This window comes from Aythya fuligula, chromosome 11 (assembly GCF_009819795.1).
Source record: "Aythya fuligula isolate bAytFul2 chromosome 11, bAytFul2.pri, whole genome shotgun sequence".
NCBI classification, from domain to species: Eukaryota; Metazoa; Chordata; class Aves; order Anseriformes; family Anatidae; genus Aythya; species Aythya fuligula.
Window position 1 is genome coordinate 12,703,854 of NC_045569.1, and position 26,259 is coordinate 12,730,112.

General features: G+C 37.4%; 1 long non-coding RNA gene across 3 annotated transcripts in view; it reads left to right on the forward strand.

The window, feature by feature from the left end:
* Positions 1–26,259, forward strand: part of LOC116493704 — a 61,745-nt gene that overhangs the window by 18,203 nt on the left and 17,283 nt on the right. For 2 of the 3 annotated variants that reach the window (XR_004253781.1, XR_004253783.1), the window contains exons 1-3: positions 6,100–6,228; positions 6,320–6,396; positions 11,547–11,719. This is a non-coding gene — a long non-coding RNA (uncharacterized LOC116493704). Of the gene's footprint in view, positions 1–6,099; positions 6,229–6,319; positions 6,397–11,546; positions 11,720–26,259 lie in introns of those variants that run through there. The other variant, XR_004253782.1, reaches the window with a different exon arrangement.

A 26,259-nucleotide genomic window follows, 5' to 3' on the forward strand; every position in this document is an offset into this window, starting at 1 on the left:
TTCCCTTTTTTCATCTTTTCTGTCTCTAATTCTAGATAGTTGCCTAAGGAAATAAAAGGAATGGGGAAAGTAGATCTTGGCACACTCTGAATTCTCAGAGGTTTACCCTATGGAGTGAAATTAAATACACATGACATATAAAAGGGAATGGCCTTTTAATTTATAGCAAAAATCCCAGTTCACAATAAATCCGTTCTTTCCTGTTTGTTCTTGTGCATGATGAGAACATGTCATATGCTTCTGCGAAGCTGATATAAAAGCTCTTTGTTCTATGTAGGATTATTTTTTTTGAATTGCTGAACGTTTTTTATGTAAATATCAAATAACAATTTTGGATACACTTTTAAATTGGAATTTACTTGCTTTTCAGCAAAACCCAGTACAGTACCATCTATTTAAACAGCTTCTTACAAAGGCCCAGTCCTTCAAACTATACATTTTCTTCAAGTAGTCGTGAGATATCTGAGATGTCAGGACTTCAATATGAAAGCCTCTTATGGGTAGTATTTTCAGATATCTTGTGGAAAAATGCAGTTCAGGGTAGATGGCAGTAAGAATTTTTAACCTTGGGCAGTGCACAAAACACTTTGAGCTTTTCAGCTGCAGTCACTACCCTACCAACATGCATCTTATTTAGATTTTCTTCACTGTTTTCTGACTAAACTGTGTGTGAATGTTTGGCTGTAGTGTTTTGCATTCTAGGCTTCCAAATTCTTGTGCTATTTTCTTTCAAATATATGTAGTGTGCCAAGGCAAGGACTGTGAAGAGAGCATTGCATGATTGACTGGTTGCTGCTGCACAATCGACATTGAGTTCTAATCCTTTAAAAATCTAAGCACTACTGAGGTCAGTTTTTTGCCATGTTCTGTGTTCTTACAGGAGTTTGGCAAGAGCCTGCCATTAAGAAATGAAAACATCATTTTGCTTTGCAAAGAGGCTCAATCCATGTGCTTGAGGTATCAGTTTTACTCCATTAGATTATATTGCTGCAGAAATATGCTTGCAAAGTGCCCTGGAGTCTGATCTCAGTAAGACTGAAACTGGTAGCACAGCAGATCGTGATCGTTCTTACACCATTCATCAGCAAAACCTTCTAATGTGGAAAGTAATTTAAAAAATATCTGACTAGGGTGGACCCCATTATGATGGAACAGCAGAATTTTCTTTTTAAAATCCTAGTAGATTACCATTAAGAAAAAAAAAAAAAAAAAGAAAACTGCCAGTGGGTGTGATAAAATTATGTGCTGGTCTCCTACAAGAGACCATTTTCTCCTACAAGAGACAATTTTCTCTTCAAAAGTCATTCTTACTTGGGATAGCATGGGGGCTGAGAAGCAGGTTTTTTCTTCCAAAACATATGGGCCAATTGCACTCTTGACCACTAAAACTCTGTTTTCTTTGCCTGCTAAAAAATAAATAAATAAATAAAATAAAAATGCAATGGTGGTTTTCCTGTTAGTATTTATAGTTTTCTCCTTTACCTAACATGTTCCTCTTCTTCACAAGACCAGAAGTACATTAGGGGGGCAAAGGAAGGTCTGATCTGTTTGCCCTTGAAACATGCACTTGAGTTTGTTGACATTAGTCACATTAATTAATCATTTTATAGACTCCAGGTTTCCTAGCAGAAGGATCATCTGATTCAAGCAATTAATCCACTCATCTGATAAACACCCACTCCTGGTATTAAGGTGACTTATATCTGTTGCCACCAAAGGGGGAAAAAAACAAAAACAAAACAAACAAACAAACAAAAAAAAACACCTTAGCAGACAGGCCAAATGCAGCTAAACTGGCCCTTAGATTTCAGTGCATGGCAGCGAATGTTTGCCCATCATAATTTTTCTGTGTTTTCTGCTTCTCCAGGAATCATTTACGAATATAATGACCCAAATCTAAGGAAATGAAATCCCTCAGCTTGGTACAATTTTGGTTTTTACCTACCACAGTGAGAAGGATCTGACATTCAGCCACTTGTATTTCCTTCTCGTTGAATAGACAGATGGTTAGATGTGTAGGACGTGGACAAGAAAAAGCACAAGTCAGTCTGTGCTTGCAGACTGACTGTTTCTTAGCATGTTAAACCTTGACACCATTCTCTGATTATAAGAGTCTGGGCAGTGAAAGTCCTATGCAAGCTATGTGCTCAAACTATCGTCAAAATTCCTGCTCTATCTGGAATGCTGTGGAGTCTTTCTGAAGCCTTTGTATTAGAAAGTAGTATGTTTCCTGATAGCTGATACTTTGAATTTTGGGATAAAGCCGTGTCATAAATGTCACCGTGAAGAATTACCCAGTGGATATTTACACTCAGTCATCCACTGGAGAAGCAAGGCACTCACCGCTAGTGAAATGAATGTTGTGTGTTGACTTTCCAGCTCTACTGGATGTAGCTTAGTCTTATGTCTAAGTTAATCAAACCAAAACTTTAACTGTGCTCTATGTTCTGTAAGAGGTTTCTTTTTCCCCCTCTTTCCCTCTCCCCATATTGCTCAATATCTGATAAAATGGCAAGTTAGAATGGAAGCCAGTTAAATCACTTCACTAGGGAGTGGTGAATCATCCTGTCTGTGGGTGAGAGCCACAAACAATAGCCTGATGTCCCTAAGCTTGAATTTCACTGCACTTTTGCTTAAAATCTGTAAGTCAACCCAACCCGTTTAAATATTTGTTCTTGAAGGTGTGATAAACTCAGCGGATAAATACTTTAGGCTAAATAATGCAATGACTAGATAAAGGTAAATTGCTAAAGGAAGTTTTGCTATAGTTTGTGCTTCTGTGATTGGCCAGCCCAGGCTGCTTACCTGTAAACTGGCTGTTAACACAGTCTGCACCTCCAGCCTTTTGAGGTTCTCTTCCACCAAAACTGGGCAAGGTAACAGTATCCTTTGTGGTGCACTCTGTGCCTAAATAAGATTTTTGTTCCTAAAGCTATCCATCAGACTGACTTTGTGAGCATAGGAAAAGTATACGCACTTGCTTTTCAGTTAGTAAGTGTACAGTTGACCCAGTGCACTGTTTGCAGTCCTCTTGGCTGATGTCACTTGAAAGTAAGTCTCTTTGTTTCCTCCTTCCCTTCAACCCGTGCATGATAAATGTAAACCAAAAACCAAGTAACTGTGATTTCATCCTGTTACACTACTGAGAAGCCTAGCGTAACATTGCTAGGAAGTAGCCAGATTGTCTGTATAGAAACAGTAAACAAAGAAAATCATTCAAAATTTGTGCATGGGGGGACTTAGGTAGGAAAACTTGAAAAAAAATAAAGCTCATTATGAAAAATAATTTATGAGGTATCTTAGAAAATTTCATTCTCAAGCATGAGTTGTTAGCCTCTAATAACTGCTATACTCATCAAAGCTAGGGTGTTTAGCACTATTTGCTATTTAAGCCTGGTTTGGTTTCTATGATGTGCACAAGCCCATGTCACAAACTCAGTTTGAACAAAGTGGTCTTGGGGGCAAGCGAGAGTCAGCACATAGAAGCAAGTTGGGTGGTTGGCATTGCAGAGCTCTGTTTTCTGAGGTGTGTGTGAGTGTGTGCCTGTGTGTCTGTGCTTCAAAGGCAGGTGTGGCTAAATGGGAATGGCCAAGAGCAGGGACAAAGGCAATACCAGACTGAGGAGGAACAAAGATGGAAGGCAACTTGGGGGGACAGATTGGAAACAAAATGACTCAGAGCTGGAAATGGGCCAGCCTCTTGTAGTTTGCTGGGGGAATTAATTCTCTCCAGCACGTTTAAATTCACATCCTCTGCCTTACCTTTCCATTCAAGACATCCAGAAAATATCTGTTTTAGGTATTAAAATGGCCCTTCTTACTTGTTCCTTATCTTGGCAGTTTTCAGCAGTGCTGCCAGGAAAGCAAAACAGTTGTCTTTAATCTTTGAAAGTGTCATCAGGGAACTAAGAGGCCAGGATTAGGTTTGCTAGTAAATGTGTGCAAGGGGGCTCCTCTGGGGCTTTCTGCTTTTCTAACTGTTTGCTTTAAGGATGATGAGTTTATGCCTTCCCCCTGTGAGACAGTTGGAGTTTGCCTGTTGTTTCCTCCAGTCTGTTGTGGAGGGGAAGAGAAATAACCCAATCAGTCTGCTCTTTGAGTTCCTGAAAGATCTCTTTTTCAAGCTTTTTGGCTATAGAAATTCTGTGCTTTCCAAGGGTATTACTGAGATACTCACCATCCCCCAAAGATCTGTCATCAGTGCTATCTGGTTCCTCCAGGGAATAGCAGCAGGGATCGTAGCTCTGTCAAATTAATGTGGGTTAAGGTCACCATCCCTTGGGCTAGCTGGCTGGCTTGCCTTGGAGAACAGGCACAAGGTTCTCTAGGTAAACAAAAATCCCTGTGTGATAGTGAGCTGACGTTCACACATATTAAGAATCCTTATTTGAAGCTGCTTTAGGCTGTGTGGGAACACGTCTCAACGTATCTTTGCCCAATCTTGGCCAGTGTGCTGCAAAATGAGCAGACACTTGATCAGGTCTGGAATTTCCACCTGGGGAGGGAGGAGAAGCACACCAGCCCATCAGGCAGCATGTTGGTCTCTGTCAAAACCAGGCAAATGGATTCAGGCTGCTCAATGACTTTGTGCTGGCTGCAGTCACTAGTTACTCTGAACCCATTCATAAATTATGGTTTAAACAAGTTTTTTCAAGAGCTTGAAACAATTAGGTGCATAGATCTAAAATAGTGCACTGCCACAGTAATTTTTGTTGTGTGTCTTGAGTATACAATACTCAGTCTTTGGTGGAAGCCTCCATCTGTGCAAACATTATTACTGACACTGTTCTGAACGCAATTTGAGTGGCAGAAGAGAAATAAGTTATTAATTACTTGGCTGCACAGATGGATACGTAGTCCCTAGCCAGATGAATTTAGACATTTTTATATAAGCAATAAGGTAGATCTTCAGATATCCAGTTACAGGCGTCCACTATAAAATTAATATCATCACAATCCCATCTTGAATGTCTTCCCCCCCCCCCCCCCTTTTTTTAAGACATCCCTCTCCTCCTCTTGTGTTTCAGCTTTTTCCTTTTCAGTTCAGTAACAATCACTTCAGCAGAGACCCTTTAGATTGCTTTGATAAAAGCATTCAGAAAGATCAAAGAGAAAGTGCAACTCAGCTGGTGGCCTTTCCCTTCAGAGCGCTGGATTTTAGGCCATGTCTCAGCTACAGATGTTTGCTGGCAGGGCTGTGTCAAGCCACGTTTGATAAGGAGTTTGATCCCTGTCAGGAAGATTTGTGCTAGGAGAAGCCCTGAGAGCAGATGCAGTTTTTCTGGCTATGCTGTATGTACTTGTTGGGCAGGAGTGAGCAATAAACAGGACCAGAATAAGCTTCATGGTGCGAGTTTTGTCAGTACAAAATGCGTTCGCAGATGCTCAACGCTCCTACTGCAGTAGCATTCACCTGTCTGCAGTGCCATTTCTAACACAACCTCAGCACATCCTAAAAGTTTTTGCCAAAATAACTGTGCTGCACAGGAGGTAAAGAAACTGGGCTTAGAATGAATATAGCTCTATGGGTAAAGACTCTGGAGGAAAAAAATGGTAAAATATTGCTGTAGTGTTGAATTATCTTTTGTTTTAGCAACTAGTTTAGCCTATACTGGAACAGACACTCATACTGATACAAGTTGTTGTTTTTTGTTTTGTTTGTTTGATTTTTACAGCTGGAATGAGTTTATATTACAGTTGAATTCTATCTCATTTGCTGGAAAACCTTTATATAAAAGCAAGGCATTAGATTCTTCCAGGTAGCTGGGTTTTTAGTGGATAGAAATTCTGCTGTGAAGATCAAGGGAGAGGAGATGGACCTCTAAAAGGTGACTGGCCTTGGAGGCCTTTCCATTTTTGGTGAAAATGCAGCTCTTCATTGTTTGCCAGAATGGATCATAATTCTATTCTTCTAATGAACATTTCCTCTTGGTAATGACTCAAGCATGTGAGTAATTTATGTACTTAAGAAAAACAGAATTCCTTCCATTTTCAGGATGTTGTGTTTTTAGTGCCAAGGAGATGCATTTTGGGGAGAGCATCTTCCAGCTTAAATGCTGAAATACTGCAATAGAATTATGGGCTGCTGAGAGTGTGTTTGACAGTGGTGCAAGGTCAGGGTGGACATCAGAGGCTATTACTGTGATTCAGAGCTTCACCTTCTCGAGCAGAAGTGGCTCTCATTTTTGCAATGAGAGCTGCTCTCTGCTTGCCGATTTCAAATCAAATGTAGGGTGTGACATTTCTCTCCTGCCACACTCAAGACAAAATAGTTTTCCTTAAAATTTGTATCTTATTGCATTTGTTTTAACTTGTATAGGTGCAAAAGACGGTCCAGAATGTTGATTTCATGCTAACTTTAATGGTTATTACTGAACTCCACTGCTGTGAAATCAGGTAAGTGCTCTTTAAGTGCAGGGTTGGTTTGTTTGTTTGTTTTAATAAGAGCACTTACCTTTACTGAATAGCAAGTGTTTGTGAATGCTATTACCTAATACCTGCATCTGTTTGAATGAATGTGAAGTTTACTCCTTTCCTAATCACCCTGGATTTTTCTGGCTTTTATTTTACATGAGGTTTTTTGCAAAGGTTTCCAATGTTGGTAGTCTTACAGGGCTTCCAGTAAATGATTTTTTTTTTTTGTTTTTATTTCAAATAGTGATCTGATTAACTTTCTTTTTCTTGTTATATTTTTAGGTTTTTTTGTGTTTTTTTTTTTTTTTTTTTCTTCCAAAAAGTACACTCTTCAATCACACTTCTGCAACAACCTACTCACTTGGGAGACTGATCCAAAGCTCTTTGAAATCAGTGGAAAGCCTCCAGCAGGTTTCATGAGATTTGGCTAAGGCCTTTTTTCAGAGCATGAAAATGGAAGCTTTTTTGTTTCTTACTGTTGCATTCTTAAATCTAAATAAGTAGAAATGTGTATTTATAAATCATAGTGAATCTACAATAACAAAGAACTTGTAGATCTCTACTCTAAAATTTGGCAAGATGTAGAGCAGGTAAATCTTACAATGTGAATAATGTAGATAACTGGAATTAAATGCAACCAAATGTACCCTGGATCCAAGGTTGTAATTTATAATATGGTCAAGAATGTACTGCAGACTCCTCAATCGATAAGCTAACGAGAAAAAGCTCTGCAATTAATTACAAATCAACTGGGTCAATATCCTGTAAACGAAAGATATGAAATTGCTAACATTTGGGTGAAATGTCTTTGCCAAGTCTATTTATAAACCTTGTATAAAATATGATATTTATAAAAAGAATAAAAGCTCCTTTCACTGTTCAAAGGCAGCACCCTGAATGCTGATTTCTTTTGCTCTGAAAATTCAACTGAACTGACTTTATTTCATCAGCTTTTTGTCTGTGTGTAAAAGAACTGAAGACATTTTTTACCTTTAATTTGAGACCTTACAATGAAGCAAAAGAGCTATAAATAGGGCTCCCAGTGTGATGCTACCCGTGACTTAATGGTCAAACATCTGAAATAGAGTTTGTGGCCAGATGATTCTCTTAGTAGATGGCAGGACTTGAAATGTTCTAATCAGCAATCTTGGGAATCTAACATCTTGTCACATTTATAGAAATAGTCCCAAAAAGGGCAGCTGGGGAGTGAGGTGGTAGGCTAATGCTTGTATTTGAAAGCAGCTTGTCATCTGCATGGCTCTCCAACTTCAAACAGCTCTATGCCTTTATAACTTGCAAAACTGGGAGTGATACTTACCCGTAATCCTTTTCATCTGGCAGTGATGATTTTTTTCATATATATTTTATAATGTTTCTGCTTTTTATTAAAAAGACAGAGGATGATCATTTCCAAGCAGGAAATAATAATATTAAAAGTGAATCTCTCATTTTCTGTAAGATATGTTTGTTTTATTACCTTGCTATGTAATTTTACTCCCCTTTTTTTCGGGGGCAAGGGAAATCTGAGGATTGTATTGTAATTATATACAACAATAACGAGAGTTTAACTGAACAATAACTGTTCTTGAACTGTAACACATTCATTGATATCAGTGAATTCCTTTTAAGCAGGTGGACAAAATGCCCTTAAAGATATTGACAAGAAAGGTCAGGACTTCATTACCTAGTTTTCCCCCATACGTTCTCTGTAAAGACTCTGCTGGTTTTAATTTCGGGGTTCATAGGATTTTACAGAGGTTGCATTATTATTGGTGTATTGGTATTTCCAACATAATGCTGCTAGGCTACCCAGGTTGTCTGAGGTTCCTAGGGGTGCTTGTTTGTGTTAAAAATGTACTAGTCCTGTTTGTTGTTGCAAAGAGGAACAATTTTGAGGAACAATTTTTCATTCGATACATAAACAAGGAAAGCAAACCCTTCCCACACAATGTTCCTGGTTTCACCATGGAAATCAAAACCATAGTAGCCATGGGAGTTGCTGAGACATGAAGAGCTTGCTGTGAACAGTGTCCCTTTGTTTTCTTCATCTCTCAGGGTAGACCGAGGCTGTGCTTCTTAAGTCAGTGAAAGGAAATCTGAAAATCTGGAGAGAGGATCTGAGATAGAATAAGGAAAGCAGTGAGTACTGACCAACTGAAGGGGAGTCTTTTCTCTACAGGGGGCAAATGTCTGGAATGATCCTTAGCAGGGAAGTGCAGGAGTAAGGGTGTTTACAAGCTTTTTTAGGCTTTCTGAATTCAAAAGTACTTAGATCAATTCTGCTTTGCCATTGTTTTATTATTATTAAAAAAGCCATGGTGTAAAGCCCCTGGAGACCCTTTTTATTTAATGTTAAAATACTAATAAATCAAGGCCTTTTCATTTATGTTAAAAAGCTGGTATTTATAAAGTTGACTGTTTCAAACAAATATTTCATCTAGCACACCAATTGATCATTGACTATAGGGTTAAAATACCAGAACATTTGATACAAAAACATGCTAAGCCTTCGACTTTTCTCATGTATTAGGAAGGATACATAATAATAAATACAACTAAAGTACAAAGTGTTATATGATTTTAGAGAAAAATATCTGGCTGACAGCTTACATCATCAGAAGTGACAATGATATTGGATTACTATCATCAGCTTAATTGCAGCTCTACTTTCATGTTTTTTTCTGTCTGACTTCAGTGTAACTGCCTCCACACCTGAATTCAAGCATTTCGTGCAAATATTTGTGGAACATTGAGTTGCATTACCTATTTGGTTTTCTGCCTATTTTGTAGTGCTCAGGAGGCTTAAAGTTTAAAATTTTTTCCTTATTTCCAGATTGTCATGTTTAAGAGGTGTTCCCAAAATCCATATCTGTAGACCCACAAGGACAGCAGTGAAGGAAGTCTTTCTGGAGTCTTGGCTGCTTTATGAGTTTCATGAGATTTCCATAAAACTGAAATTTCCTTTTCAATCTGGGCTGTGGTTTTCTTTTCAAGAAGGATGTTGCTGAGGTAAACTAGCTCTGTTGAGGTTAGAAGAGTTAAATCACCAACAGCTTTCCAGGGCATTATAGATGTGAGGCTGGTCTGTCTCCACATGAATGATATACTTAGCACACAAAAAACTTTTGTAACTTTTTTTTTTTTTTTTTTTTTTAACTTGGAACAAGAATGAGGTCCTTTTACAGTCCTCTTTGTTCTTTCTTTTACCGCATCTTTTCTCAGCATTTTACAACATTTTGTTAGCGGTGTTATAGTATTATAGTACATTAAAATATTATTATTTTATTATATATTTTCTACCATTAGACTAATGGCTGTAAAAGGACCATAATGAAGGTTCATGATTCCATTGATGAAAACTTTTTTTGGTGTGGAAAATGTGTGGTGATGGTTGTGTGTTAAAGCAGCATGTAGAACTTCCTATGTCATTTAACTTTTTCAGTATGTTTTATATGCGGCTTCAAAGTTATCTTGCCATTTATTTTTCTCATCAAGGCATGTGCCTTCAGGCTTTTAGTATGTCTGTCTTGGTTTCATTCTAAAGACTCAGCTCTGATCTGAGTTGCTATTTCTCACCTGCAGTGACAGTGAGAAATATTAGTATTTACTTGCCTCCTCTGAAAGAGGGATTTATTGTACAAATGTATAAAATAAAATAAAGGGGGGGAGGGGGGAGGATGTGCACAACAGAAAATTAAATAAAACATTCCCAGTGAATACTGGGAATGACTTCAATCAACAATGAATAAATCAACTACTGATTCTGTTTTAATAGGGTATAATTTTAATGCAATGTTGAGAAATATTATTGTATCACCAGCAGTGATGTCATTAACATGTAGACTAAAACAGACAGCTGCAAAAATACTATAGAAAATGCCTACATTTCACATGTGTACTGTGAAGCTAGAACTCTTCCCATTTCTAAACCACTCCACCTCCTCAGGAAGTTGCATATAGATTAGAAATGTCTAGGAAATTTGTCCAGAAAGAACATTTGTTACAGTAACATTAGCTGGTTTCCATTCAACCTGGAGAAGCACAATCATTGTTTTGTCTGTATTTTCCTTATTAGACATTCAAATGAAATTTAAGCACATGAAATCTGCATTACTATGAATATATTTTTTCATTAAGCTAGAGAAACTAATTAGCACTGAAATTAGATTTCAAATACAATTCGTGATATAAAGTCTCTTGAAAAAAAAAATAAAAAACAAACAACAATAAAAAACAGCCAAAACCTGCTATCAGTTTTACATCTGCATTCTTATCTGCATTTTTAGTCTGGTCATCTTACAGATGGTGTCTCCACAACTCCATTATAGACCACTTTTCATCTGACTTTCTCTTCAGTGAATCACTTGGTTTCCTAAGTAAAAATGCATTATGTCAATAATCAGGTTTTAATTTAAATGCATTCCTTTGTTTATCGAGTTGATCAGTCTTCCTTCCTTTCTTCTGATGTGTTTTTTGGGGGGGAGGAAATTGTAAAGTGTAACATCACTGTTGTTTTTTTTTTTTCTGTATTTGTCATTGTTTAATCTATTCTGAGCAGACTGTAAACTTCTTATAGTCATTAACTTAATGAGTCTATTGGCATTCATTGTTCTAATGGTGTGAGGTTGTGGGAGAAGAAAAGGGTCGTCCCCTTCATAACGAATTTGTAAGTGGTGCAGCACAGATGAGTTGAGAGAACTGTGAGATGGAGATGTCTTGAAATATGCATCTAGAGGTAATTTCTTGTCTTACACTTTGTACTGCTATTTTAAGAGTTGCTTAGGAGAACCTGCAAAACAAGTAGTCCTAGAACAATATTTGAGAGTGAACAGCAGTAGCAGTGTTCAGCTATGAAAACAAAACAACCACAAAACAACTACAAAACTTATCTAGATTTTACAGGCTGTACATATTTTTTGTTTTCAGGACAAAAATTGAGACATACTATAATGGACAATTAATAATTAAACAAATGACAAAACAGAAAAACAGAGCAACCTGTTTCAGATTATCTTCCACCACACCAACATGTTCTTACATCTCAATTGCAAAGACAATAAAACATTCTCTTCTTTTAAATAAAGAACTGTGGTTTATAATGTTTTCTTCTGTTGCATATTCATTATTTTCAGGAAGGAAGATGGCTTTTAAGTTTGCAGATGACACTAAACAACAAGTAGAGCTCTGGACAACAACAAGCCTTTCTCTCCAAGAAACATCTGCTCAATGAAGAAGGCATGCAGTGAAAAGTGTGTCTCATATGTTCTGCTTATATCCAGTGGGCTTAGTTAAAATAATTAGCTAGGTAAGATTTCTCACTTTGATTTCCAAGTCTCCTGTTACTTTGTTCCATCACCTTGGTCAATTCAATTCAGTTTACCTGGTTGTAAAATGTGTTCCATAATATTTATTTGATTTTACTGTGATTAAATCTTCTGTTGTTAGTTTAGGTCTCCTTTGTTCTAGTTATTGTATACATATATAAGTATTCAAAGTCCTGCTTCAGGGAAGGTATTGCATTCACAAATAATGTAGGTACAGTTAGCAAAAAATTCTAGGTTTTATTAGGGGAAGCCAAGCAGCTAGGATCACAGCTAAATAACAAATTTTATTTTATTTGGGGGGGGTGGGGGTGGGAAGGGAGGAATAGTCAGGAAGTGTTGGATATTGAACCAATGAATTTATGAATGTGTTACCTGCTCTTCTAAAAGGGCTAACTTATTTTTTTGACAATTTGTTAAGAGAATTTTCTGAAATCCTTAAACCCTTCCAAAAAATAATGATATATACCCGACTAAAATCATATATATTGGGATTTTTTGACCTGTATGAAGTAAAGTATATAAAAAGATTTTCTGATAGGACTTAGCTTTTTTTAAAACATACTTTTACTGATTTAACAATTTTTAAAATTAAAACAACAGCCTATTTGTAGTGAATTTTAACATGAACTAACTTTTGCAATTGCTTCCTTAAATCTCACATAATTTCTGGAATTTGTTTTGTCAACCATGTAGATTTATTTAAATGGCTTATATGGAGTCAAATGCTCTTTCTGATTTAGCTTTCAAGTTAAAATTACACATGTTCATGATTCATACTCAAGGCAGCCTATAACAAAGCTCAACTTAGTTGTTCAGTTCTTACCAGGCCAATATTACAATATTATATATGGGATGCTTGAAAATAATTGCATAAACATATGCTGTATAGAGCACCCTCCTTGATAGTTTTTTTTTTCAGATGTATTTTAGTGTCCTGACACAGTGTCTCTTTGGTTTAAACAATAAATACAAATCAAGTCCATCCCCAGCCTGTTCTGTGAAATTATGGCACTACATTTTGAGGTTTTGCCAGTTTAAGATACAAGCAGAAGTGCTGTTGGCTCTGGCTTGCTACTGTAAATGTAAAATGTTAAAATGGTGAGTAATGAAAAATGGACGTAATTCAATCCTGCCCAGGAAATTCAAGGACAGAACAGGGAAAGAAGGTAGAAATATGTATTGGAGCCTGATTTGCTTTCTTGAAACTTGATTCTTCTCTGCCTGGGGTCTGCTGGAAGTTACAGAAGATCAATAGCAGCTGATTGCATGCCCTAGAAAGCAGGGATTGCTAGGTGGTGTTAACCACTGGTAATTTGGTTTTGGTGCTGTATTTCTGTCTCCCATCCCCCTTCTCTTCACTTAGCTGCCAAATTCACTTTACATTGGTATCGGTTGGTCTGTGACCTTTTTATCTAACTTGCTTCTGGGGTTTGCTATTTTCCTTCATTACCCTCCTCATCTAACCTGTGTGCTTGTCACCATTTACACATCCTTCTCCAAAGGTAGGGATCATCGTTCAAATAGAGAACAAGCTTGTCCAGCATTAAGAGCTAATCATCAGCTAGTAGGTTAAAAGTAAGTAGACTGAAGAGTTAATCAGCTGCAGCTTTTCTCCTTTCTTGAACATGGGCAACAGGCAGCTTGGAGAGTCCTAATATCCAAGGGAGGTTTGAGAAAGAAGAGATGTTTGCTGAGACTTTCCCTGTGCTGTCTGAAAAGCTCTGCTTGTTCTTACCCTTTCCTGGTATATATTTTATCCTTCTTCTAAATGTTTCTGTTGCTGCCTCCTCAAGACTCTCACACTTCTTGGTTATTTCCTTATTTAAATACTACTACTACTACTACTACTACTACTACTAATGACCTAATCTTGGGTGATTTTAAGGCTATTAATTCATCTTTATCATCCTTACCTTCCTCAGCTGTACAGTAGCAATAGATGTATGCCTAGCTGCTGCTATTCCATTCAGTGCATAAAGTATGAGGTATTATTAGTCATATTATTATTTAGAGAAATATAGATATTTTGTTAGCCTAGCAAGTTTTCACTCTAGACATTCATTTTAATTGCTCTATAAACTTATTCTTCAGAAATCCTCTTCTCCTCTGTAGTTTGGAAACATAAATAGATTTGAGTGACACACGAGTCAAACCTGACTCAGGACATGTCGATACAGGTAGAAGTAAAAGTGGCACATTCCTTAATGCTGTATGTATGTGACAAGTGAATTCAAGAGAACAGCAGAGAATAGCCGTGTCACTTAAGCAGAAGATTTGTCAAGAGATTCTCCACTGGCACTACTAGAAATACAGATGACTTCATTCTGATCCCATCCAGGTAACTTAGCTCTTCAGTAGCTGGTGGTACTTGTTTTGTGCTTGTGCTACAGTTGTGCAAAAACATTGAAAAGAAATAAGTAACATAACTGGGGTGAACTTCATTAAGTTGAAGTGTGTCATTTTGTTTAAAAAGTGAACATGGCAACAGATTTTGAAAGTGTGTTAATTAATAGATACAAATTACCATAATCACATCAAGATACAAATTACTGTAATCACGTCCGCTTAAATCTTTCAGTGATTATAATGCCATCATTTCAATGCCATGTTCCTAACAAGATACTAATTTCTTGTTGTGAGTAATTTTAGGATTGTTATAACTGCATTTTGATGACCATTGCACTTGGGGGAGACAAATAGCACTGTGAGTGGAGAAAAAAAAAGCTTGAAAACAAGGAGAGTTAATGTAGATAGGCATGCTAATAAGGATATTTATATCTAAGAAATCACTCTGATGACTGTGAGTCCATATTAGCTAACTGCCAGTGTGCCATGCCATTGCTTTTTTTTTTTTTTTTTTTTTTAAATGATGGTGGTGACTTCACAGAGAAACTAAAATCCAAGAAGGCATCCAGTGGGGGACAATAAGTGATAAGTTTTCAAAAGAGGAGATCTGTGGTATATAAAATAAAGAGAGCATTGAAGCAATGTGATTCCAAGGGTTTTAAATAGCCGTTTTTTCTGCTGTTATATGAAATTCAGCAGGGCACTACACGCACAGTGCACGGATCCTCCTTAGAGAAACACATGCATGCTACCCTGAACGTTTACAGTGATTTGAGAAGATTGCCATGGCAGTGAAAAGGGCTGCTATTTTCCATAAATTTAAGGGCCAGCTGCTGTGCTATTTAGTTCCTGTTTCCATCAAAAATAGAGTAACATTTGTGAGCCAAAACAAGAGAGGAGTCTGGTTTGTAACATTTTTCTGGGTGTCATTTTTTTTGGTGTGGGTAAGGGAGGGGGAACTGCTTGCACTGGAAGCTTTGGCATTGTAGGCAAAGGAGGGAGTTCACAAGTTACAGATATTTACTGCATCAGGGTTTTTTTTCCATTCTTGTTTTTTTTATATATATTTTTGCTGGTTTTTTGTTAGTTTTTTTAAGTGAAATGTGCTTTGCAGGGTCTAAATTGATTTCCAAGCTTCTGATTTGCTTAGTCAACTCCTTCTTTGACAGCATATTTAACCACATATAACTTAAATAATTGTACTTGTGAGAAATGTATTTATTGTCCAGTGTCCAATCTTTTTTGTTTGTTTGTTTGTTTGTTTTTTTTGTTTCCTCTTAATGACTGGCTCTGTTCATTGGGAAATATGTAAATAAAGTTACAGCCAAGGAGGAGAGCTAATAGATTTTAATGGCTTAAGTTCTGTAAATGATGCCCATGAGGAACTCCTTACACAGACAGTCCTGGGGAGTTCAGTGGTACTTCTCACACAATAGATTTACTCACACAAGTAAGTGTTTGAGAGTAAAGCTGTTAGTGTTCCTCTCCAGCATTCCTCTTATTCTTACTCCATTACAAAAGCAAGCCAGCACATGAACACCAGAGGGCATTTTTTAGTCTAATGCGGCCCAAATAAGGATTTAATCTAGACTAAACAACAGTTTTGAATATTTGCTGTAACTATTAATTATTGAAAATGTTTTGAAATTTTCTACTTATTTCCTAGCTTTTAGTTCTTGATTTAAATCATCTGTAATGTTCCTACTTAGTGTGTTTAATTTATATTTAATGTTTAATATATCTGTTTGCTACAGTTTAACAACCTTTACAGTTAGCTGCATTTTACTTAAAATGAATTTATTACTCTAAAAAGGTTCTGGAATGAGTTATTTATCAAAGAAGCAAAAATAGCTCAATCTTATGTACTGCTAACAAGGCGCTGAAGATTTGTGTAATTGTAAATGCATATTCAAAGCATAAGCAATAAGTTGTACTATACTTATCAAAGACATGTTGTCTGTAAAAAGCTGTCACGTTTGCCTGATATGAGGTTCCTTCAAAGTCACGATTTCCCCTGCAGGTATTGCATGTTTTCCAATTACACTCCTTATTTATCTATTGCAATTAGTGCATTCCTGCTACAGATGTTTCATGAATACATGTTTTAATTAATTGATAAAACTACTATTTTTCTCAACCAGTTAGTAAAACTGTTCACAATATACACGTGAGTTTCTGGAAGTCAGTATGTAAAATTGCCCATTGATTTTTCTGGAGGGGATGATGGTGATTGATTGTCCAGGCTTTTTTTTTTTTTTTCCCATTTCCTTTTTTCTTTTCTTTTCCTTTTTTTTTTTTTTTTTAGTCCATTGTGTTATCCTTTATCCTAAAAGCAAATTACAAACAAACTGCATTTTAATTTAGGCTTATTTGGAGTCAACTATTATCTGATCTGTAACTGCTGAGAAAGCTGACTGATTCACCCTGTAATTAGGTCTCTGCAGCACCTTCCTCCCACATAAATGGACAGATGGAGTCCTGGTTGTTTTCCTGTGGTCACCAATGCAACTGAGGGACACATCTAAGTGACAGGCACTTAGATTCATTTGGAATTTTTAATCACGGATTAACACTTGTCAGCTTCAAAGTATACACTGTTGGGAAATTAGTGTCACATGAGATACAGCAGTTGTAAGTCTGCAAAGAAAACAGATTTTTTTTTTCTCTCCTCCCCCCCTGTCCCCCCCCCCAATGGCTAAGGTTAACTGTCTGGACAGCTGTGAGTCAAGCCTTCAAGACACGCTGCTTTATCTGATTGGTCTCAGTCTTGATCTGGCACATGAAAGGAAATGTGAGGAAGTTTCAAGCAGAGATCATTTTGCAAGTCCAAAGCCGAGGGTGAGGTCAAGTTTGCTGGCATTTTCGGAGTATCACATTACAAACATAAAACAAAGTACCATGCAGACAATCTGAGGTTTAGTGGAGCAATGGTTTCAGCTTCAGATCTCCATTGCTGGAGTATTTTTTTGTTTTGTTTACTAGCATAAATGAAAAATACCGCAGTAAAGAATCAGCAGTTATATATATATTTTAAAGGTGACTCTTCCTTCCAGGCATATGGTGACTTTTTCTGAGTTTTGATGTTTAACTTCCGCAGGTACTGCCAACATCTCATGGGGCTGCAGGGTAAAGTTAGCATATAGTTAAAGAGCAAGTTGTTATTATTCATGTTACATTAACTTAGCCCATAATGTTACTGCAAATGCTTTCCTCCTGCGGCAAACTACTTCTTTTTGTGTGCATTCAGAGCTATGGAGATTACTGTGGGGTGGCAAAAGCAGATTTTTTTAACAGTGTACTTTATGGTTTTTGTAAGCTTTGGAGTGTTAGTCTGCAAGGTGGAAGGAGCCACCTTTGCACCATGAAACTCACCAAAACCACTCCCCAAGATACAGACAAGTGTTGCCTTACAAAGCTAATCCTACCAACTGCCTGCCTTCTCGACAAGCTCTGTTCTAGTCTCAGGGCTAGCTCTTCAGTTTGTAAAAAATAAATAATAATAAATTTTCTTAGTTCCACCAAGGATTTACTGAAATTTCCCCATCAGACATTTTTCTGAAGATGTTTAAGTCTTAAAAATATGCATTGTTATGCTACCAAGTTTTACAGATAGAGGTAATGAGTTTTTTTCTTTTTGATTAGCTGTACATTTCAGTAAAAACACAATGTTTAACATTTTGTTATCTGTTGTAACATGCAGTAAGCTCTGTGGTTAATGGAAGAGTATATTGAGTAAGACCCTGTGTGCTCTTCAGCTTAGTTGTGTAAAGTGTTATTTTGTATGCTATGTGTGAGGAATGGGTCTGACGCTTGTGACTGTTGCAGTATGAATGTTATATTTCTCAACATCTACCACAGAGAAGGTGAAGTTGAGAGGTTTTTCCCTCCAAAAGTAGAAATGCAGTAGAGATATGAGCAGATGTTGCTATTGGTTACATTTGAGCAACTTCCAGGGGGTCACTGGGCATCAGCATTTTTGCACTTTGCATGTTCAGGTAAGCATGGGGAGCTTCTGTATGCAGCCGAGGTAGATTCTTAATGTGATACCTAGCCAGGGAAAGCACTTCGTTTCCTTAAGTATTATCACACTTCTAGCTTTTATTAACAGCTATTAAATTTTGGAATATAGGTGATGCAGTCATGCGATGGAGGTTTTTTCTGAGGCCTTTAGCTGAACTTTTGAAAAATAATGCTCCCCCCAAAGTAAAAATCTGGGTGATAAAATACATCACTCCTTCATGAAGGCACTAATTATAAATGCCATTAAAATGTGAGATTATAAATTACTTGTAGAATATCTTAATAGCTTGTATGCAAATTTTTATTACACATTATGTAAATGACCATAATAATAGGCCCCTTTCCAAGCCCTTTTGCAATCTTTGTTCAGAAAGGTAACTACAATTGTACTATTTCTAATGTAGAAGTGAAGTGAGTGATGTGTTGCTAGACAAAACTTGAAAAGATAGACATTGATCTGTTAGCAATCATCTATATTTTTTATTTTGAAATTGTAACTTCTCTTTATTGTCTGGGATTGCAGGATGGGGCATGTCTTATTTTTATCTTCAGACAAGCATGTTTTATAATCAAAAGGGCACAGTTCTCTCATCACTTGTATACTTGTCAGAGAGAGCTCTGCACAAGCTGGAACTAAATTTAAACCTCAGTACAAATCCCTGTGGTGCCCTGAGATGAGGATAATACAAAAAGGAGCATGACATGGCCTTGAATCTCCCTTGCCTTAACAAGAGCAGGAAGAATTTCATGGGGGAATAACGATACCTGCATCTTCAGCTATCCTATAGAAATCAATACGGAAGTGTGCTCCCGTTAGGGGGCAAAAAGGCTCAAGGGCTAAACATTTTAGACCAATTCCAGCACAATTTTTATCATTTCCTTTAGAAGTCATTACTAGCACTGAGTCTCAGAGTATTCCTCAGCTTTTCTGTGCTGTTTTCACTGTTTTATCTAATACCAGGAAACCACATTTAACTTGGTGTAGCAATTTCTTCCAGGCAGAGCTGATCACCACGCAAATTTATCCTGATCAGTCTGTGTCCAATCTGTTACTGGCTTGATCAGATAGAAAAGGATGAGATCAGTGAAACTGGCATATTGCTCCTAACCCTTCCTTGTATATTCGGTACTTGAAATACCAATACTTGAAATACCAAAGGTCTAATTTAAAGAAAGGTCTGTAAAATCATCATACCCTTTCTCAGAAGAAGGAGCAATTCCCTATAATACATATCTTCTCTCTCCAGAAGTCTCAGTTCAAAATCACTTTTGCTACTGTTTGGTCTTTATTCCCATTTAACATCCAAGATGTGTTATATTTCACCAAAACATATCCATAGCTTTCAACTTTTTCTCGTTATTTTGCAGGGCTTTATGAACAAAAGTAAGGAGTGTCTGCCTTTAAGCAGACCTGTTTTTCCTTTCCAAAGCAGTGTCTTTCATCATTAACTTTCAAATAGCAAATCAATCATACTAAACTGCCACAATACTTTTCCTAATTATTTTTCCATTTGGTGTGTTTCTTTTTCCACATGTGCTTTAATATGATTTTGGTCTTCTCCCTTTTTAAAGTACAATATCAATACTTATGCCCCTTTGATTTCCAGCTTTATTAAAGCATTATTGACTCTCATCTTTGTCACTGTTTGCCCTTGAAATTTCAACTTTTGTGATAAATATGCACTTCCGCTGTTATCATTATCTATAAGTTAATTAATTAAGCTCATATTCAGCTTCCAATTCTCCTTGGGAGAGAGTAAAGCATCCTTCTGCTCCTATCCAGCCCTGCACCCGAGGATCTGGGAACCAAACTTCAACATTTTAAGATCTGCACCTCAGTATGTCATTGTTTATAGTCAAGAACATCTCCTCCTTTTCTTGCTTTCTTAGCTAATGAAAAACCTTTGGATATTTCTGATAGCATATGTACTGTCTGTGCTGAAATACTGAGCACAGTGGTATTATAATCCTGACTCATAACTGTAGTCTCTTTTTTTTTTTTGGTGGGTGATACTACCTTTTTTTGTAGCGGATCATATACTTAATCTATGAAATCAGACTCTCCTCTGTTGTCGTGACTGTGCATGAAGGGAATAGCTGTCCAGTAATATAACCCATTTCAGTGGAACATGCTTGTGACTTGGCTAATTTTGAGGTGCAATTACTCACTACAAGAAAAATCTGGCAAGATACAGGTTCTTATTTTGGTCCTTGGGTTAAATGTCAAGTCGGCTGTATGCATGTGGTAGACCCTATGAAAGACAATATTGCTTGTGTTTCTCTGACAAATGTGCATTTCTAGCTTCTTCTGTCAACTGCTTGAGTTTGAAAAGCAAAGACAAAAGTCAAAATAAAAATTTGGAGACAAGAGACAATCTCTGGTACTAGTCCAGAAAATTTCAGGGGAGGCATGGGTTAGTTGTAAGGAGAAAACATGAAGACAGAAGTTAAATTCTAACAAGATACCCCTCCTTAATAAGAATTTGTTTTAGGAATTCTGTACAGTCTGATGTGGCTTTGTAGTTGGCATCATGTAGATGCACATGCAGATGTTTCTTAATTGAGTAACATACGTTGTTTAGGTGTCCTGGTAAAGTCCCTTTGTACAGCTCGTATGGTAGCTTTACCTCACTGCAAAGGTGTAATTTAGCCTTTTTGTTCACTTCCTCTCAAGTTTATGTGAATTCCTTGTGTGTTGCCATTTATGCCAACAGTGTATACTTCTCTAAGGTCTTACACTAACACTAGCTTCTTTTCACTGGACCAGAGGAGATGGTCTAGGTAGCAACTGCTCTGGAAGATGTTCTAAAAGATGCTGAATAAGATTTTTCTAGTCCAAGGGAGAGGGTACAGCATTATCAAGTGATCCTAGAATATTTTATTTCTGTTCTAAAGGACATGTTAGACTCAAATACATTGGCAATTTGCATATTAATTAGCTTCTATAGGGTCAGTTGTTACAGGCATTGCACCGTATAGGCTGGTACTCTTCCTAAACATTGACATCAGAGGGAGAAGAACCAGCTGAGCTTGCTGATACAAACTGTACAGCAGAGAGGGGTTTCTCCTGATCCCACCTGTCCATCACCACTGAATGTACCCCCTTAACACGGAACGTGTACGATATGTGGCAAGCCCTCTGTGATGGAATGTGTCAAAATACCACATCGGATTTAACAGAGAAAAGCAAAAAACAGTGCAATTACTCTGCTTCCTAGCTAGAAAGAGAATTAAACACTGTGGGTGGGTGTGGCTTTTTAGCTTATTAAGCTGCACTGTGAAATTCATTGCATCTCTTGAGCCCTCAAAGGACCCTTCTCTTCATCTTTCTGACTGCTTCTCGTCTTGGTGGGTTGGGCAGCTCAGCAATCTCTGTGAGTTTCTGTCATTCTGGTCATGTGTGTGTTTGCTGCCAGCGCAGTCACAAACTGAGCCCAACAAAGAAATAACATGGTGAGGCTTACCTGTGACGGGTGGGATGGAGGGGAGGGCTTCAGCATGTGGGGTGAGGCTATTGCAAGCTGAAGGCACTTGTGTAAATGTTGGTGACCAAACATGTCCCTTGAGCTGTGCTTGAGCTGCCACAGCACCTGGTCCCTTGGGCCTCCAGCCCTGCCTATGTTTTCTCCCTTTATTCTGCTGGTTCTCTCACAAAACAAGTATAACAAGGGACTATTTCTAACATGCTTCACTGTTTTTTTTTCCTCTTTGTCTTGGATTTATTCCGAATGTACCTTAAACCCTAGTGCCCTCTTCTGATCCTGAAATAGGTGTCAGTTCTCAGCACACCTGTCCCTGCAGCTCCAGATAGCAGACGGGCAGCCAATTGTTTGAAGGTAGGCAAGCATCTGGGGACAGAGATATTTTAATTTGTAATCAGCTTTAAAATTTTCAACTCTTGCTCTGTTCAGAAACAGGAGCTTAGGCATAAATTTGTCTTTCCTACTTATAAAAAACATTTTTCTCCCCTGGCAGGAGCCATAGGTTTGAACTGAAGTCCACTGATGTAAAGGGATAAACCCTTATCAGCTCTGGTCCAGCCCTTAGCATAGCAAGTTCTTTAGCCAGTAGAGAGTCATTTAGGCTGGAGGAAGCATACTATTACAAGATATTCAAATGATAAATACTAATTAAGAATAATCCTGTAGAAAATATTGCTTCTTTGGACGTTTATCTTGGAAAATACTGAGAAGTGATAACTCTAAAATTCCTTACTTTTGGGACTCTTTCCAATGTTACTAAACCAAACTCAGCTTGTGTACGTATATCTAGACAGATGTACGTAATGCATATTAGATCTCTCTTACACTCAGATAGCTACAGACTGTATGAATAAGTTCATTCATCATTTATAGGCTGCCACCTCTGGGATGGAAGGCAGCAGCTGTCAAGCAACACACAGCAGTGCTTCACAGTAGTCTCAGGGCATATTCAGCAGTTCTGCATACAGTTAATATTGTCGTGTGATTCTGTGTGACTGGACAGAGAATCCTCTTTCTGAGTTAAGAAAAATAAGTATATTTGTTTTTCTAAAATCTTGATCATATTTTTTTGAGTACCATTTAAAAACAATTCAAATAAAATGTTTGCCTTTAAGGCACTAACATTTAACAGACTTTGGGAACATTACTAGATCTTGTAACATTAAACTTACTTCAAAATAAGGTTATGAATTAATCTTCTCAGCACTGGATTTTATAGTCTGTGGCTGTTTGCTTATGTTTTAAGCAGCTAATATTCTGCAAATTGGGAGTTGTGTAACTGCAAATAAACATTTTGTACTAACAAAATTATTTGTTGATAATTTTAGATGAGAATTACTGAGACACTGATGGGCAGATTAATACCAGAGGCCTCTCTAGCAAGAGGTTTATCAACACATTAAGCAACAAAAGAGATATTTATAGTACTCTCCCAGAACACGCTTTTTCCAGCTCTCTATTGCCATCTTGAGTCTCTTACCTTCAAGAGAAAATCTGAGTTGGGGCATATACAGAGACAAAGTGAAAATAGCTGGCCAATTCTGTTTACTGTACATGTCTCTAGTCATCAGTTGGAAGTCATCAAATATATATTTAAAAAAAAGTTATTTAGTTTGAGATTTGCTATAGTTTGTCATGAGTCGTATAAGATTTAAAGCAGAATTGTGGAATGTTTTGATTGTAGTGGGAACATGTAAGGTGCTGCAGAATAAGGTTCTTAGAAAGAAGCCGAGCTCAGGTGTGGAGTGCTTGGATACATGCATTGTGCAGACAGTGCTGGCAGTGGCTGTCAGATGCTAATGAGATTTTAGGATATATTTGCAGGGGGATAGGGGAATATTGGAAGCTATAAGTCACTAGTTATGCAGATATTTTAATACCATAAACGTTTTTCCTATAATTGACATTATAAATTTATCACCTTCCTCTGAAAATCAGAAACATGTATTGTGGTTCATATTATTCTAAGTATATACAAAGAAAAATCAACGTTTTTCAAAGTCCCATGAGAAAGCTGACATACAGAGCAGAATGCTGAGGTCTTCTCACATAGGCATTTCTCCAACTGCTGCTGCTTTATCCTTCATCATGTGCAGACTTCTTTCTGTAGGTTAATAACTTTTACAAGTCTTTCTCTTATTATTCCCCATTCTTTTCCATTGTTTCATTATTTCACGCTTGGTGACAGTACTTTCAGTCATTATTCACAACTCGGTATTTTATGAGTAACCAGTGTCTCAGGCAGCAGCAACATGACTGAGAGATCATTGTTACTAATTGAATATTTAATGGGAGAACTCTTCCCCTCTAATGAGTGCTTGATATGAACTAAAAATAAGTTCCTACAGTTTGATTCTAATAAAACCTATTGTCCAAAGCCTGTTTTTATACTCTGAGCATATTTGGGCATACTCTTAGGAATTCTCTTCCAAACAGAAGACACTGTTTTAAGCCTATGTGTACACTCCTTTCTAATAAATCTCACAGTGGTAGCTGACAATAACACAGCTTAAGCTGTGCTAGCACAGGGTTAAATAAAACCCTGATGAAAACAGCCTGAGCTGTTTTTTCCACACAGCTTTCTGCTGCTGCTCTAGTGCAGCAAATATTGGCCCTTCTTCATTGCTTGTAGACAGGGGATTTCTGCATTGTGTGCCAAGCCAACACGACTAGATTCTAGACCCTCGTGACTGGTGCAGGGGGTGTGCTGTGTTGAGGTATTGAATTGGTTTATCAACTCCCCAATGAAAGTACACCTTTGAAATTGTTAGACCTCAATACCATTACCCTATCACATACTGGCACAAAGGAAAAACATGTTTTATGCCCCCTGCAGCTGACCAAATAGTTGTCTTCTCAGTTTTCTGGAAACTAAGTCATTATTTATTTGTGGTTGTGTATTCAACTCAGTACTTGTGATGCCTTTCCAAGAACTGGATATTTCTTCAGATACTGGTTATGTATCAACTCTGTCATTTCTTCATTAGTATGGCCTAATTTATCAGATTCTTCCTTCTGTAATCTGAATGCCAGTGATGGTCTTCCAAAGAAGTACTACAGTACCTGCTAGACTTACCCTTTCTAAGCTTTTGGAATTCGTAAAGGTGATTCTTTTTCATACCGTTCTCAGGAATATTCTTTGGATGATGTGTATTTACATTTCAAGTCACAGCACTGTTTTATTTTCCTTTCTTCAGTGCTCCTTTTTATGTGTTTCCTGCAAGTGCCACGTTAAATGATCATGGGATTCTTGGAAAAGCAGCAGGAAATGATATAATAGTGCCCGCAAGTTCTGTATATTGACTTTTCCACAGACTTGCTGGTCTTTGAGACTAAGAGTTGCTGGTAAAACCAAGATATTTGATCTTATTCTCTTTTTCTTGATTCTTGTTTATGTGCTTGAAGCCCTGACCTTTTGCTCCTTTATTAAGGGAAAAGAGAGAGGTGAGTTAAAAAATATATAATAAGAATGGAGATTATTGCGGTTTTGATAATAGGGATACTCGTTTATTTTAGTTGCTTTGTATTCCTAAGTAACTGTTAGCAGGCCACGCTGTTATCTACTTACAGCTTGATTTGAGATAGAGCAGAAAAGTCTGTATAATAGAGTCATAGCTCCACTATAAAATTTGTATGATATGCAAATAAGTAATCGCCATTTAAATCTACATAAGTACATTGAAACTGTAGAGGATAACCTGAAGAGAAAAAAAAAAAAAAAAAAAAAAAAAAAAAAACAAATAAAGGGAAAAATTGTCTGTGTCATTGTTCCTCAGTAGCTTTACTGGGGTTGTGTGCCATGGAGGACAGGGCAAAGATTTCAGTGGAAAATTACAGAGAATCACCCAGTGCCAGTGTTACAGAAACAGAAGGAATACCTGGAAGATATGTGCTTTTGGACATGTTTAAGGAGATCTAGAAGTGCTTTTTTGTAAGATGATGAACATTTATAGCTGGGAATTTTAAAATTGTATCCCTTTGTTGGCCCACAAATAGCTTTGCTTTTGAGATGACTCTTCGTGGTTTATTGTGGTGAGTTTACCAAATAACTTTCCCCTCTTACGGGTTTAGTTTCCATCTGAGGGATAATTTATCCCCTAGATGCTAACAAGAGTAATTACATTGTTTAGAGCCTTCCAGCCTCATTTGGATGATCCCTTCAGTAAATTCCCTCCTCATCTGTGATGATTCCTCAATAAATTCCCCAGGCCAAGCTGGGTTTTCACCACATTCCTTCAGAATCTTGTCACTGGTTGAGTCCCGTTAGATGTATTACTTTAGCAAAGTGTCAGGATGGTGAAACTGTGCATCCTTGCCTGCCAGGCATAGTGCTGTTCGCTCATGCAGCACCATTGAAAGTAGTTTGCTAGGAGCCTATAGTGGTGATCCTGCCCTGTGCATTCCCCGTATGTGTTACTGTAGGAGGTATGAATACACTTTTTAAGCTGATGGTCACAAAGCCAAGGAAATGAAAAAAGCAGTATGTCTTCACAGAAACCTGCAATGAAATTCTTCACTGTGTTAAAATCACTCTGGTACCAGAAACAGCCTTCTCTTACCAGCTTGAGGTCAAAATGTGCTATTTTACTCTAAACTGTACTGAAGCAGTAGATGAAATTAATCTCTCCTGATCGCTCCATTGCAACTGCTGGACAGCTTCCAAGACTCAAGCA